A 14766-nucleotide genomic window follows, 5' to 3' on the forward strand; every position below is an offset into this window, starting at 1 on the left:
CTGGCCACAACTGAGGGCCCATGGCTTAGTGCATAGCATTTGCTTTCATGCTTGGTTCAATACCCTGTGGTATCTCTCCTGTGGATATTCCCTGCCTGAACCCTTGTCCCCTGTCAGCGACAGCTCCTCTTATGTGGAATCACCTCCCTAGTAAGGTGCGCCTGACCCCGTCTCTCTGTACTTTTAAATGGTTAGTTAAGATGAATCTTTTTCAGCGAGTGTTTGGAGCAGGAGAGATCCGATTGCTGCTACTTTGATCAGTCATTTCTCTTTTGCTATTTGTTGCGTGTTTCTCAAACGATTGTGCTGTTGGATGGGTTTTATTGATTTCTATCTGTTTGCCTTGTTGTAAACCACCTTGTGGTTCGTGCAAAGGAAGGCATATAAATTATCTTAACCATATGAATAAAAATAACGACTATGCTGCGTTTGTGATTCCTATGTGTTCCTCTCTAGTTTCATGGGAAAACCAAATACTGCGAATGGTAGTCTGCTGCCTTTTTGGGAGAGACGAGAAGCAGGACTAATTCCATCAGCCTTTCTGAAAGACTAGCTCCATCAAGGCTGTTTCTATGCTAGCTGGTGATGGCATGAACTTCTATTTAAGAATCATTCTCTGAGTTTGCTTTTTTCCTCTTCCCTCCCTGTCCCTTTCCCCTTGTGTGTCATGCCTTTTAGATGGTAACCCTGTGGGCAGGACTGCCTTGTGTTAATCTATTGTATGGAAGCCCCTCTAGTAGCCTTTCCCCAGTGAGCCCCAATTTCTCCCCACCTTCATGTCCAAAAGCAGCCCTTATCACTAGACCCAATGCATCCTACATCATTGCACACAGGTTTTGTGGAGGAAGCTAGAACAAAAAGAATGCAATAATCTTTTTAATATTCCCAGCTGAGAAAACATAATCAAATATGAATGTGATGCAACATATGAATCTATAAACCTGAGCCATATTGCTGTGCCGTCCCCTTAAAACCCAGAAGCGGCTCCCCGTTGCCTAATAAGCAGGCTCTGAATGTTAATCAGAGCATTATTGGCCCAGGATGACAAGGCAGGGATGAGCATAAAGCTAAAGAGGATCTCGGGAGATAGCAGCAGGATTTCCAGTCCTGAAAACCATCCTGAGACCTCTGGGTGTGGGGCGGTATATAAATTCAATGAATAAATATAATAACAATAATAATAATAATAATAATAATAATAATAATAATAATAATAATAATACAGTGGTACCTTGGTTCTCGAACTTAATCTGTTCCGGAAGTCCGTTCAAAAACCAAAGCATTCCAAAACCAAGGCACACTTTCCCATAGAAAGTGATGCAAAACAGATCAATCCATTCCAGACTTTTAAAAACAAGGCCTCAAACAACAATATCACATGAATTTTACTATCTAAGGAGACCATTGATCCATAAAATGAAAGCAATAATCAATGTACTGTACTATAAAATAAGTAAGACGGTATTGTAGATGTTAAAAAATGAAATTATTTTTTTTCTTACCTGCACTGATGATAGTCATTGTTTGGATGGGGGGCTTTTATCCATTTCCGCAGTCACACAATCAGCCAGTCAGTAGCTGAACTGGGTTCTACACAGTCACAAAAACAAATGAACTGAGCCTCAAAAACAAAAACACAAAATAGCAAAAACAAAGGAGCCAAACTTCATCAGTTCCAGAAGTTCTTTTGACTTCCAAAATGTTCGAAAACTGAGGCGCAGCTTCTGATTGGTGCAGGCACCCCGGAAACAATAGCCAACAGCCATATTGGACATTCGGCTTCTGAAATTTTTTCGAAAACTGGAATACTTACTTCTGGGTTTTAGGCGTTTGGGAACCAAGGTGTTTGAGTACCAAGGTACCACTGTAATAACAAAGGGGGTATTATCAAAAGGCGTCAGTTAGGATCCACAAGGACCACTGAAATGTGTCAAAGGGATTTTTGGAGTGGGGAGGGGAAGTGTGGAAAGAATGCCATGCCTCTCAGGAAGTATGAAATGGCAAGGAGGAGAACTGAATCCCTTGGCCAGAGAAGCAGCAGCTGCAGGGAGCTGGTTTCCATGCTCCAAGCTGCCCTGCCACTGTTCCCTTGCCTAGAAAGCACGGTGGCCTTCCATTTGCTCCACCGCTTTCCCCGAGGAAAACCCAATTTACCGGTACGTTTGCTCCAATTCAGAGATGGGGTTCCCCTGGGGGAAAGTGGTGGGACAGCTGGAAGTGGGGATGAGACCCTACTCTGGCCTTATCCATCAAACAGAAGACTAGAGGCCACTGGGAGGCCGTACCTCCCAGGGGCGTAGCGTTGTTTGCCAGCTCCTGGGGCAGGTGCGTTCACACGCTCCGGAGACAAAGGCAGAGGGCGCTCATTCAGTCCTTGCTGCTGATGCTGCCAGACTTAGTGCTCCAGGCAGGGATGGGGCATGAAGGGTTCCCTGCCCCAGCACTTATTATTGATGGGCAAGGGGACACACCAGGAGGGGACAGGGCAGAGGGTGCACACCAGGGATTGGGGGGTGGTGCTGGTTTGTTTCGTTCTAATTGTGTGCCCGGGGCAATAATCACAATCATCCTCATCACAATAATTTATTATTTATACCCCACCCATTTGGCTGGGCCTCCCCAGCCACCCTGGGCGCCCCCCCCAAAGAATATTAAAAACATGATAAAACACCAAACACTAAAAATTTCCCTAAGCAGGGCTGCCTTCAGATGTCTTCTAAAAGTCAGATAGTTGCTTATTACCTTGACATCTGGTGGAAGGGCGTTCCACAGGGTGGGTGCCACTACTGAGAAGGCCCTCTGCCTGGTTCCTTGTAACCTCACTTCTCACAGGGAGGGAGTCACCAGAAGGCCCTTGGAGCTGGACCTCAGTGTCCAGGCTGAATGATGGGGGTGGAGATGCTCCTTCAGGCATACTGGGCCGAGGCCTCTGCCCCCGCACGATCCCCCACCCCCCCATGCTACGCCACTGGTACCTCCTGTCTCCCAAAGGAGGTCACTGTAGAGGGAAGGAGCTTGTTTCTTTGCCCTCTGCCAGACAGTACATCCTGCTCCAACTTCCAGTTGACCTGGGACTACAGAGATGGTTCCTTCTGGTTCCATCCATTAGCCAGGCCATTAAGGGCTACTGGGTGATGCTCTACTGAGCTTTGCATTATGACACGTTCATGTCTATTATTACAACCCATTGCAAGCTTACTTGAGAGTCATTGGCTCAAAAGGTGGTATCCAAATCAGTGAATCCAGCTATTAATAACAAGAAGGGTTCAAGTATCTTAACGGCATCAGAGGCTGTTGGCTCTGTATCAAGGGAGAGGTCTGATATTTTGCAATAGTTGGTGCACCCATTGCAGGTTTTCTGTTTCCTCCCCCAACCCCTGCCTTTCCCTCCTCTTACCTTCTGAAAGATATCTGGGAATCAATCAAGCCTTTTCATTTCACTCCCACTTAGCAAGCATCCTCATTATTAATAATTGGATAGCTTAATTTTAATTCCATTTATTCAAATCATTATTCCGCCCATTGATCAATACAGTGGTAATTAGATTAACAAATACAGAGTGATTAACGGGCACAGGAAATGCAGTTTAATTAATTTAAATGAAGCGCTTTTGCTTTTTTTTTTTTTTAAAGGAGGAGGTGAAAACCACCCCAGACCGTTTTAGTTTATTTATTCCTCAGGTGGGAGGGGGCTGTATAGCATCTCCCAAATTGATGCGAGGCTTCCCCATCCCTATTATTTTTAAATATTAAAAACTGGAAATTGAGTTGGGATCTAAGGTATAATTGCATCCTTCATGAAAAAGCAGAGGTTTAGGAAACCCAAAATGCACAGTATTGTGAGCTACTGCAGAGGCAGGCAATCGGTAGCCCTAAGGGCACAACGAGTAGTAGCCATTGATTGCCTTACCGACCCTACATGAATTTACTTAATACCATCTGAGCTGCCAAATACAGCAGTTCTTTCCAAGGATATCAGGACAAAAGGAATGAGGAGGTGGAAGAGGAACCCAAACAGTTTGATTAACAAATAAACAGCAGGCATGCAAAGCATAAAATAAAATATACCCTACAGGGGCTACCCACTCTCCCCTTCAGCTGCCTGGAGCCCCAGGAGAAAGACCCTGACCCTTGGTCTCCCAGCATCAGGTCCTTTGATCTGGGCAGAAGCTCACCAGGCCCTTCCCACCTATGGCTTTTGTAGCCTGCCTTGATGTAATCAAGTGCACCTGGCATTAAAGCAAAGGTAAAGGGATCCCTGACCATTAGGTCCAGTCGTGACCAACTCTGGGGTTGCAGCGCTCATTTTGCTTTATTGGCCGAGGGAGCCGGCGTACAGCTTCCGAGTCATGTGGCCAGCATGACTAAGCCGCTTCTGGCAAACCAGAGCAGCGCACGGAAACGCCGTTTACCTTCCCGCCAGAGCGGTACCTATTTATCTACTTGTACTTTGACATGCTTTCGAACTGCTAGGTTGGCAGGAGCAGGGACCGAGCAATGGGAGCTCACCCCGTCACGGGGATTCGAACCGCCGACCTTCTGATCAGCAAGTCCTAGGCTCTGTAGTTTAACCCACAGCGCCACCTGCGTCCCTGCACCTGGCATTACTCATGATTAATACAGAGCAGCTGAGAGTCTCCCACTACCTGCAGCCGGCAACCAGCCAGCACTTGCAACACAGAAGAACCCAATAAACTCCCGACAGGTGTGTGAAACACAAGAATCCACCAGCCCTCAAACGGAGGATGTTAAAAGGAAAGGGATATGCCACCTAACTCCTCGAAATACAATTGTCTTCCGCATTTCCACTACACCATCCATGTTGGTAGCCATTACTGTCTCCTGCAGAAACAAGTTCTGTAGTTTAACTATTTGCTGCATGACTAAATCCTTTCTTTTTACCTGTCCCGAATCTCCCAACATTCAGCTTCATTGGAAGCTCATTTGTTGTAGTGCCAGTTCTATAATCTCACCTCTTACTCAGCTTTCCTCATAGGGAACTCGCTCCAATGTGGTCTAAACCCCCCTTTAAATCCATATCAACAAAAAGAAAAGAACTCACTCTGAAACTCACCTACAGGTGGTACCTAACACCAAGAAAACTAGCTCAAATACACCAAGGAACCTCCCCAAAATGCTGGAGAGGGTGCACCTCCACAGGCACATACCTCCACATGTGGTGGGAGTGCCCCCAAATCCAACCATTCTGGACAACAACCATATGAGAAATAAGTAAATTAACTAAGCAAGTATTAGAAATCACCCCAGAATTGGCCCTACTAAACATCTTCCAAGACAATAATGCCCACTTACACCACAAAGACCTCATAACCCACCTACTTTCAGCAGCCAGAAGCATCATAGCCAGACATTGGAGAGACCTGTCAGGAGTAAGCATGGACCAATGATACCAAATAGTATGGGAAACAGCCCTACTAGAAAAATTAACCAATAAACTGAAACTGACACAGGGACAAATAGAAGAAGACACCTTCTTAAAGGTATGGCTGCCCTTTATCACATACACAGCTGAACAAGACAATGACAAAAATCCACCAACGGCATACAAATCAATATGGCTAACCTGATCCAAAACACCCACCCACCCACCCCACTCACACATGAAAACAAAGACCACCACCGCCCACCACATATGACCAACTACACCCTAGGCCAACCCCAACCTCTCTCATCAGCAAAGGAACACAAGTGAATAGAAGAACCTGCACAAACAACGCTGACACCAAACCCTACATATATTAAGTAAAATAGAAAAATTGCCACCCGACCCCCACCCATCTTTCCCCCCTCCACCTCTTTCCCCCTTTTATTCCTAATGTCTCAATAAATGAAACTGATTTGTAAAAATGTTACATGGGGGGAACACGAGAGAGACATTGCACACTTTTGTAAATCATCAAAATCTCTAATAATAATAATAATAATAATAATAATAATAATAATAATAGGGGACTCGCTCCACCCCCTTGATCTTCCACAAAGCCCCAGGCCTTTTGCGGGCAGTGTGTGTGGAAATGGCCTCAGAATTGCTGGAAAACATTCCCAGGAGATTCTATAAAGTGGCTTTCTCGTTTCACAGGGGCAGGATGAGAAGATTAAATCTCAGATGTTTCCTCGGGAAAACGTAAGAGAAATTTCAGCTTGGCTGTTTGCAATGCGTTAAGAAATCTCAAGGAGGTTGTCTTATGCTGAATCAGACCATTGGTCCATCTAAGTCAGTGCAGGCTACACTGGCTGGCAGCATCTCTCCAGTCAAGAGACACACTCAGGCCTACCTGGGGATGCCAGGAATTGAACCTGGGACTTTCTGAATGGAAAGCCGATGCTCTGCCACTGAGTTACAGACCTTATCGTAAGACACAGGAACATAGGAAGCTGCCATTGGCTCACCTAGTTCAGTATTGTCTACACTGGCTGGCAGCAGCTCTCCAGGGTTTCAGGCAAAGGATAATCCCAGCCCTGCCTAGAGATGCTGGGGATTGAACCTGGGACTTTCTGCATGCAAAGTAGATAATAATAATAATAATAATAATAATAATAATAATAATAATAGCACTAATAATAGTAATTGCACTAATAATTTCTTTCGTGCACTAATTTCATTTTTTTATCTCCCTCCCCCAGGATTTTGTGTTGTAGCCCTGTTCCTCTCTCCAGCTTCAACGAGACATTTCCTTTTGCACTCTCATCCCACCTTGTGAATCATCTCAAGGAAATGTTAACACATCTCATGGGGTCCTCGATGTCTGGCGTGCCCAAAAATGAGTTTAAAACCCTCCGTCGGTTTTGCGAGATGCAAAGCATTGAGCTCGCCGGGATCGGTCTGTGTGTGTTTTGGGAAAGAGCAGTTGACCCGCTTTCCGGCAATCTGTAGAAGGCCAGGGCTCCCCCTGGGAAGATTTTGTGATTCATCTTTCTGGGCATTGATTCCTGGCCTTGTTTTTCAGACGTTGTTGTTCTCCAAAATACAGACAAAGACCTTTCGCAATTGCGAACGGAGAACCCATAAAATGTCTGCATTTCAAAATCACGTTGTAATGAGCATGCCTGGAAATCACGCATTTTAATCTGGGAGGAGTCAAAGCAAAGCTAACTGAAAAGAATGAGTTTGCTGCGGACTTTCAGGGTACAACTGAGTTCTATAAAGAAGAAATATTGATGGAAGTGGTTCTCCTTATTCCAGATTATTGTAAAGTCTGCTACCTGGCATGGCCATTATGTTCCCTCTTCCAAATAGTGGGATGCAGTGATGGGAAATACTTTTTCTCCTGCTGATTCCTTTACATTGTTTCTTTACATCGTTCTGCCCGGATACTGAGGTCCAGCACCGAGGGCCTTCTGGCGGTTCCCTCGCTGCAAGAAGCCAAGTTACAGGGAACCAGGCAGAGGGCCTTCTCGGTAGTGGCGCCCACCCTGTGGAACGCCCTCCCACCAGATGTCAAAGAGAAAAATAACTACCAAACCTTTAGAAGACATCTAAAGGCAGCCCTGTTTAGGGAAGCTTTTAATGTTTAATAGGTATTTTAGTGTTTTGTTGGAAGCTGCCCAGAGTGGCTGGGGGGACCCAGCCAGATGGGCGGGGTATAAATTTGTTGTTGTTGTTGTTGTTGTTGTTGTTGTTGTTGTTGTTGTTGTTGTTATTATTATTATTATTATTATTATTATTATTATTATTATTATTACATGCATTCAACCGATAAAGTCACAGGAGGCCCCCTCCCACAAAGAACCCTCAGTTTTCCCTCAGCCAGCCCTCACTTGTCTGCCTTTTTCCTCACAACCAGCTTTTTCCTCCTCCCACATTCTGAAGTATTGCCCTTGTAGAACTCAGAATAGAAGAAGATGGGAACTAGAATGGGTTGAGTTTGCCTCTCTTGGGCTCTGGCGCCACCTACTGTTGGGCTCCTTGCCTTCCATCCTACCAGGGTTGGTAGCTGCATGAAAATGGGGGGCGGGGGGAGAACTTGGGGAGGGACAAAGCCCAGCATTTGTTTCTCAAAAGTTCCCTGAAACTTTCTGCTTTGCCTAAGTCACCCCCCCCCGCTTTTTCTCTAAAAATGCATTTATTACCATCTAATGAGCTAGTGCCACGCTTCCATACCAATAGCGGAGTTGACGATAATATATGGCTTTAATTAGCAATCTGGATTTGAGGTATGGCTTATTATGTGGATAGTTTCAAAGCATTCCCCCCCCCATAAAACAACGCCTTTGGAGAGGTTTCCTAATGACACGGAGATCTCCATTTTGTAATATAATCATGTAATTCTCTAGGCAATAATTACACACTGGCCTGCTGGTTAGTCATGACATTCTAGATTTCTTGGATGTTCATCCCCAGTCGTCTCAAGATAGGGCTAAGGTAAGGGTAGCATGACCTCTGAGGATGATTCGAAAGGACGCTGCTCCCACACTTGAGTGGGGTGTGTGTGTGTGAACTTGCCACACCCTGATTCCCCCAGGGAAGAAGACTCAGGTAGTCTCTCCCTGGCTGGGGCTGGGATGGCTCATGGGTAAGTGTGAGCCAGTCATAGTGTTATGGGGAAAAACCTGCTCCTTTCCCTTATGAGGTATCCAAGAGCCCGTTATAGAGTCCTTAAGTGGGTTCCCTATCGGTAGGAGAAAATAACAGAGGCCAACCAGAGAATATTGAGAAGCAAGGCGGCTAGTAAGCTTGATCTTTATTAACTATTGCAACAGGGTCCCCACTCACCACACACAGGAGGGAGGAGAGACCCCCGAACAATGGTGCGCAAGCCCTTATATAGAATTTTGAAATTGCCCACCCTTTAGCTCAAGACTGTGGGAACATTTATATAATTTAGCAGAGTTTAAACGATCCCCTGTTTGAGTTTATGCAGCGACAAGCGGGTTGCTAACTCGTTTGAGTCCTATCAATAATTACACTTTTCTGGTTGATAATCCCTTTCTGTCCCTCTTAAAGAAAACACACACGAATCTGAATCATATTAACAAACTACTTTACTATCGTGGGAAGCAGGTGGCGCTGTGTGTTAAACCACAGAGCCTAGGGCTTGTCGATCAGAGGGTCGGCAGTTCAAATCCCCACGACGGGGTGAGCTCCCGTTGCTCGGTCCCTGCTCCTGCCCACCTAGCAGTTTGAAAGCACATCAAAGTGCAAGTAGATAAATAGGTACCGCTCTGGCAGGAAGGGAAACAACGTTTCTATGCACTGCTCTGGTTTCTTCAGAAGCGGCTTAGTCATGCTGGCCATGTGACCCGGAAGCTGTACGCCGGCTCCCTCAGCCAGTAAAGCGAGTTGAGCACCGCAACCCCAGAGTCGTCTGTGACTGAACCTAACAGTCAGGGGTCCCTTTACCTTTACCTTTACTTTACTATCAGATTCATTCAGCTTTACCTAGTTGTTCCTGAAGGCAGGCTTAGGCTTAGGTTACATAACAGATAAACTATATACTAGATAGTAGTGAATTATGAGAAGACTGCATCTGAACAGTGACCAGTTAACACTCCTTGCAGCAACTGACCAACCAACCGACAAACCTGCCTGCCACATAGAGGTAGTTAGTCCTTTCGGAATGTTGGACTTGACTGACAGCTTTATATAAATCCCACAAAGACCACACCCAGAAACATCATACATACATCACAGAAGGGGGCGGTCTACAGCAGAAATCCTGTCTCCCAGGATACCTGACAATAGTCCCGGATTGCTTTACCTGGGCAGCCCAACCATTCTTTAGCAGCCTGACCCAATCTGAACAGTCACAACAAAAAGACTGCCTGCAGTTTTCAGATCTGAGGGAGACAGAAGTGCTTTTCCAAGCTGTCATATGTCAAACGCTCTACGGTGTGGCCATTAATTGCTTGGGGTTGCCCGGATGACAAGCCCAGGATACAGCAGGAGTAGTCAATAGAAAACAAAAATTGATATCGGTGAACATTCATTCCACAGGTCATGTTTCTGGGCTTCCAATAAGAGCATAAGGTGAGCCTGCTGGCAAAATTAAATGCGGTAATAAGATATCAAACACACCAGAAATTAAGGGCACAATGGTTATGGTTTGAAGAATATATGAACAAACACTGCTGTAAAGATAGCATGCTGATCTGTTTAGACTAAGATTGTAATGTGGCTTGATGTTATACCATAATAGTACTATTAAGTAATTACAGTGATAAATGATATGCAATGTAAATAAGAACTTAAATGACTCAAAGATGATGAGTGCTGGTGGAGGGGAGTCAAATGGGTGTGGTAATTCAACTTTTTTTCTTTCTTACCGTTTCCCTTTATTCTCTTTGGTATTTGGGGTTAACTGTGTGTACCTTATTGTTTGTTTGTTGTTGTTAGTTAGTCATTTAGTCGTGTCCGACTCTTCATGACCCCCTGGACCAGAGCACGCCAGGCACTCCTGTCTTCCACTGCCTCCCGCAGTTTGGTCAAACTCATGTTGGTAGCTTCGAGAACACTGTCCAACCATCTTGTCCTCTGTCATCCCCTTCTCCATGTGCCCTTCATCTTTCCCAACATCAGGGTCTTTTCCAGGGAGTCTTCTCATGAGGTGGCCAAAGTATTGGAGCCTCAGCTTCAGGATCTGTCCTTCCAGTGAGCACTCAGGACTGATTTCCTTAAGAATGGATAGGTTTGATCTTCTTGCAGTCCATGGGACTTTCAAGAGTCTCCTCCAGCACCATAATTCAAAAGCATCTATTCTTCGGCGATCAGCCTTCTTGATGGTCCAGCTCTCACTTCCTGTTTGTTTGTAAATATGCTTAAATAAAACATTAAACCATAAAAAGATGACCCTGCTGGATCAGGTCAGTGTCCTGTCTAGTCCAGCATCTTGTTCTCACGGTGGCCAACCAGACACTCCAATGGGAAGCTCACAAGGGCACTATCCTCTCCTGCAGCTTCCAACAACTGGAATTCGGAAGCATCAAGAAGATCAGAAGAGCCTGATGGATCAGGCCAATGGTCCACCTAGTCTAGGATCCTATTCTCACTGTGGTCAACTAGATGCCTGTGGGAAACCTGCAAGCAGGATTCAAGCACAAGAGCTCTCTCCCCTTCCTCTGGTTTCCAGAATTTGGTATTCAGAATCATTGCTGTCTCTGGCCGTGGAGCCAGAGCATAGCCATCATAGCTAGTAGCCATCAATAACCGTCTACTCCATGAATTTGTCTATTCTTCTTTTAAAGACATTCAGGTTGGTGGCCCTCGCTGCCTCTTGAGAGAGCAAGTTCTATGTAAATTTGCCTACTTTTTCCTCTTCCCTCCCAAACGCCCTTTCCTTTTGAGTCAAGAGTTTTACATATTGAAAACCATGGCAAGGGGCTGTTTTATTTCAATTGGGGTGGAGTACGGGGAAGGGAAACCCTTTTCAGATCAGGGCACAAGTGCTCTAAATCAGGGACGTCCAACTCCCAATAGACTGCAATCTGTTCACAGTATTAAAAAACTGGCAGTGATCTACCTAAAGTTGTTGAGGTTTTTTCTGGAAGCCAAAGTTGTGGAGCTTGACCTTTTTTTAGGAAGCCAAAGTTTTTGGCTCTTTCCAGCTTGCAAATGGTGGTTGATTTCCCTCATCCTCTTAGATGGTTACCGCGGCCTAAGTTAATCCATTCATCCTCCCCTTGTTGCATTATCCAATGTGCCGACTACACAGTTGCTGTTTCTGAGGCTGGGTCAGTGTGGTGGTGGAGGGTGAGCTGAATTACAGGATGGAATTTTGCGCCTGTGTATTCCCAGAGACATTTAAATACATTGGTAATCAATCAGCTTAATTAACGCCTAAGAGGAAAAGCTGCAAATTATATTCATGGAACGGCCAGTTTCATCCTGTTGGGGCTGGCTCAGTGGGGTCGTGGGAAATGGGGAAGGAGTTGCCAAGCAACCAGAAGGCCCTGGTTGTGCTGGGGTTTGCAACCCTCCTGAATCAGCTTCAGTTTGTTTCAAGGGAGAACCCGCAAAATAATTAACAAGACACTCCAACATATGGTTTGAAAGGGTTGCCAGTTTTCTTTTATTGTACACCATCCCATTGGAGAATGTGTGTTTGTGTGTGTGTGTCTGTATTCATTCATTCATTCATTCGCAGGAACTCTTGATAATATAGTCTGAAGTACAGTCATACCTTGAAAGTCAAACGGAATCTGTTCCGGAAGTCTGTTTGACTTCCAAAACGTTTGGAAACCAAGGCGCAGCTTCCGATTGGCTGCAGGAAGCCACATCGGACGTTCAGCTTCTGAAAAGCATTCAAAAACCGGAACACTCACTTCTGGGTTTTGATCATTTAGAAGCCAATTCGTTCGGGAGCCAATGCGTTTGAGATCCAAGGTACAACTGCCGTGGTTAGATTTCTGGCCTATGGGGGCAGTTGGATGAGTTGGAAGAGTTAGGGTATATTTAATCTGGAAAAGAGAAGGTTAAGTCAGCAGACCCTCCCAGTGTCCCTATTTTCCAGGGAAAGTCCCAAATTTACACAAGCCATTCTTGTCTCTGATTTGATCCTGGAATATCCCGCTTTTCTGTAGGACGTCCCTATTTTCATTGGAGAAATCCTGGAAGCTATGGAGTTATAGGACCCCCAACCAATGAGATAAGCATGCAAGACATCTGAAGGTAGCCCTGTATAGGGAAGTTTTTAAAAATGTTTAATGTTTTATTATGTTTTTATATATGTTAGGAGCCACCCAGAGTGGCTGGGGCAACCCAGTCAGATGGAAGGGGAATAATAATAATAATAATAATAATAATAATAATAATAATAATAGAATAGGACATCCCTATTTTCATTGGAGAAATGTTGGAGGGTATGAGTCAGTAGGGAGAGGCATGATATTAGCTTTTAAATACCTGAAAGGAATCTATATATCTGCTATATTTTTTTTAAAATTATATACTACTATTCATAACAAGAGTGATTTACAGGAATTGTACGTAAAACCATAAAATAAAACTACAGTGGTGCCTTGATACTCAAACGACTTGGTTCCCAAACACCTTGGTTCCCATGACTCATGGGGAGGGGGAAAGGAGGAACCAGCCAGGTGACAAGATACTCAGGTTACCTCCACAACTCCTCCCTCAACCCCTCCTTTTTGTGATGTGTCAATGATGTAGTCATGATGTATTTGTGATGTAGTTCTAGGGGCGTAGTTTGGGGGATTAGTAACTAATAAAAGTTGGGGTCTTCTTTTGTTCTGGGCTTCCATTTTGTTTCACCTGGTGGCAGGTGGGAGTCCCGTGCTTTGTTCTGGATCTTAGGCAATCAATCGAAAAAACTCAACAATTTCAGGGTGCCCTAGTTTTTTACTTTTTGAAATGGGTCAGCCCCACCTATCCCTGAACATACCATCACCCTGGGCATTTCCTTACAGAAAGAGGAGGCTGAGGGATTTTCACGAAGAAAGAAAACATGGAGGAAGTCCTGCTCATTTCAATCAGACTTGTGAGGAAACATTCAGCGAGGATCGGGCCCCTCCCCTCTTTCTCTCCCCTCTGCAAATATAATGAAAGGAGACCCCAGTGACAAAAAGTAATGTGATCCTAAATTAATGGCAAGATTCTAATAAATAATGGTGATGATTAATACTGCCCAATCCCCAAAGTAATAATCATTTAATAAATTGCAGAGGACTCCGGTAAGTCTCTGTGTATCTTTTAATTATATTGAACGGAGAGAGCAATTAGCGTAAAAGTTATTACTAATGGGGGCTAATGTAACTAAGCAAGACCACGCAAGTGGGATTAAATTATCCCATGCCTATTTTTCCCCCTTCCCCAAACACTCACATACTAATGGAGCTACAAAATGGAGAATCACTACTACAGTACTACATTGATGTGGAAAGAATAAATTTTCCATCCTTCTGTCTGAGAAGAGAAAACAAATTATCTCTCTCTCTCTTTAATAATAATCTTTATTAGTAAAGGGTAAAGGGACCCCTGACCATTAGGTCCAGCTTCCAGGTCATGTGGCCAGCATGACTAAGCCGTTTCTGGCGAACCAGAGCAGCGCACGGAAATGCCGTTTACCTTCCCATCCCACCAGAGTGGTACCTATTTATCTACTTGCACTTTGACGTGCTTTCGAACTGCTAGGTTGGCAGGAGCAGGGACAGAGCAACGGGAGCTCACCCCGTCACGGGGATTTGAACCGCCGACCTTCTGATCGGCAAGTCCTAGGCTCTGTGGTTTAACCCACAGCACCACCTGGGTCCCTGCTAATAATCTTTATTAAGTTCACACATAGACATATATGCATAAATAACAAATATAGACAAAATAAGTAGTATAATGAGAATTATTAATGTTTAATAGGTTATTGTATTTTAGTGTTTTGTTGGAAGCAGCTCAGAGTGGCTGGGGTATAAATAATAAATTATTATTATTATTATTATTGGAAGTTTTATATTTTAACCTGTTATCTAATTGTAATATATTGTGTTTTGTTTTTGTTTTCTTTCTATTTCCTTTCCTTTCACTGTTTCTGTCTATTTGTATTGCTTTTGCTCTGTTATGGTTTGTCATTTGGAAACAAATTCTCAAAGCTGCAAAAATATCGTGCAGTGTGCTAGACCGTTGTTGGAGCATCCAGTGAAAGTGAATAATGGGAGATTAGGGATGGACAAGAGGAAAGACTTATTCGCCCAGTGCATAGTTATCCTGTGGAACACCCACCCACTGGAAGCAGTGATAGCCACCAACTTGGGACGGCTTTCAAAGACAAGTTCTCGGAGTAGAAAGCTACTGGCCACGTT

At 44.5% G+C, this 14766-nt stretch overlaps 1 long non-coding RNA gene across 1 annotated transcript in view; it reads right to left on the reverse strand.

Moving 5' to 3' along the window:
- Positions 1 to 4139: 4139 nt before the first annotated feature.
- Positions 4140 to 14766, reverse strand: part of LOC309359145 — a 368574-nt gene continuing 357947 nt past the window's right edge. The window contains exons 2-3 of the long non-coding RNA XR_014163730.1: positions 4599 to 5491; positions 4140 to 4229 (exon numbers count right to left, since the gene is read on the reverse strand). This is a non-coding gene — a long non-coding RNA (uncharacterized lncRNA). The remainder of the gene's footprint in view (positions 4230 to 4598; positions 5492 to 14766) is intronic.

The sequence above is a fragment of the Podarcis melisellensis genome (assembly GCF_964234715.1).
Source record: "Podarcis melisellensis genome assembly, chromosome: 16".
Classification (NCBI taxonomy): domain Eukaryota; kingdom Metazoa; phylum Chordata; class Lepidosauria; order Squamata; family Lacertidae; genus Podarcis; species Podarcis melisellensis.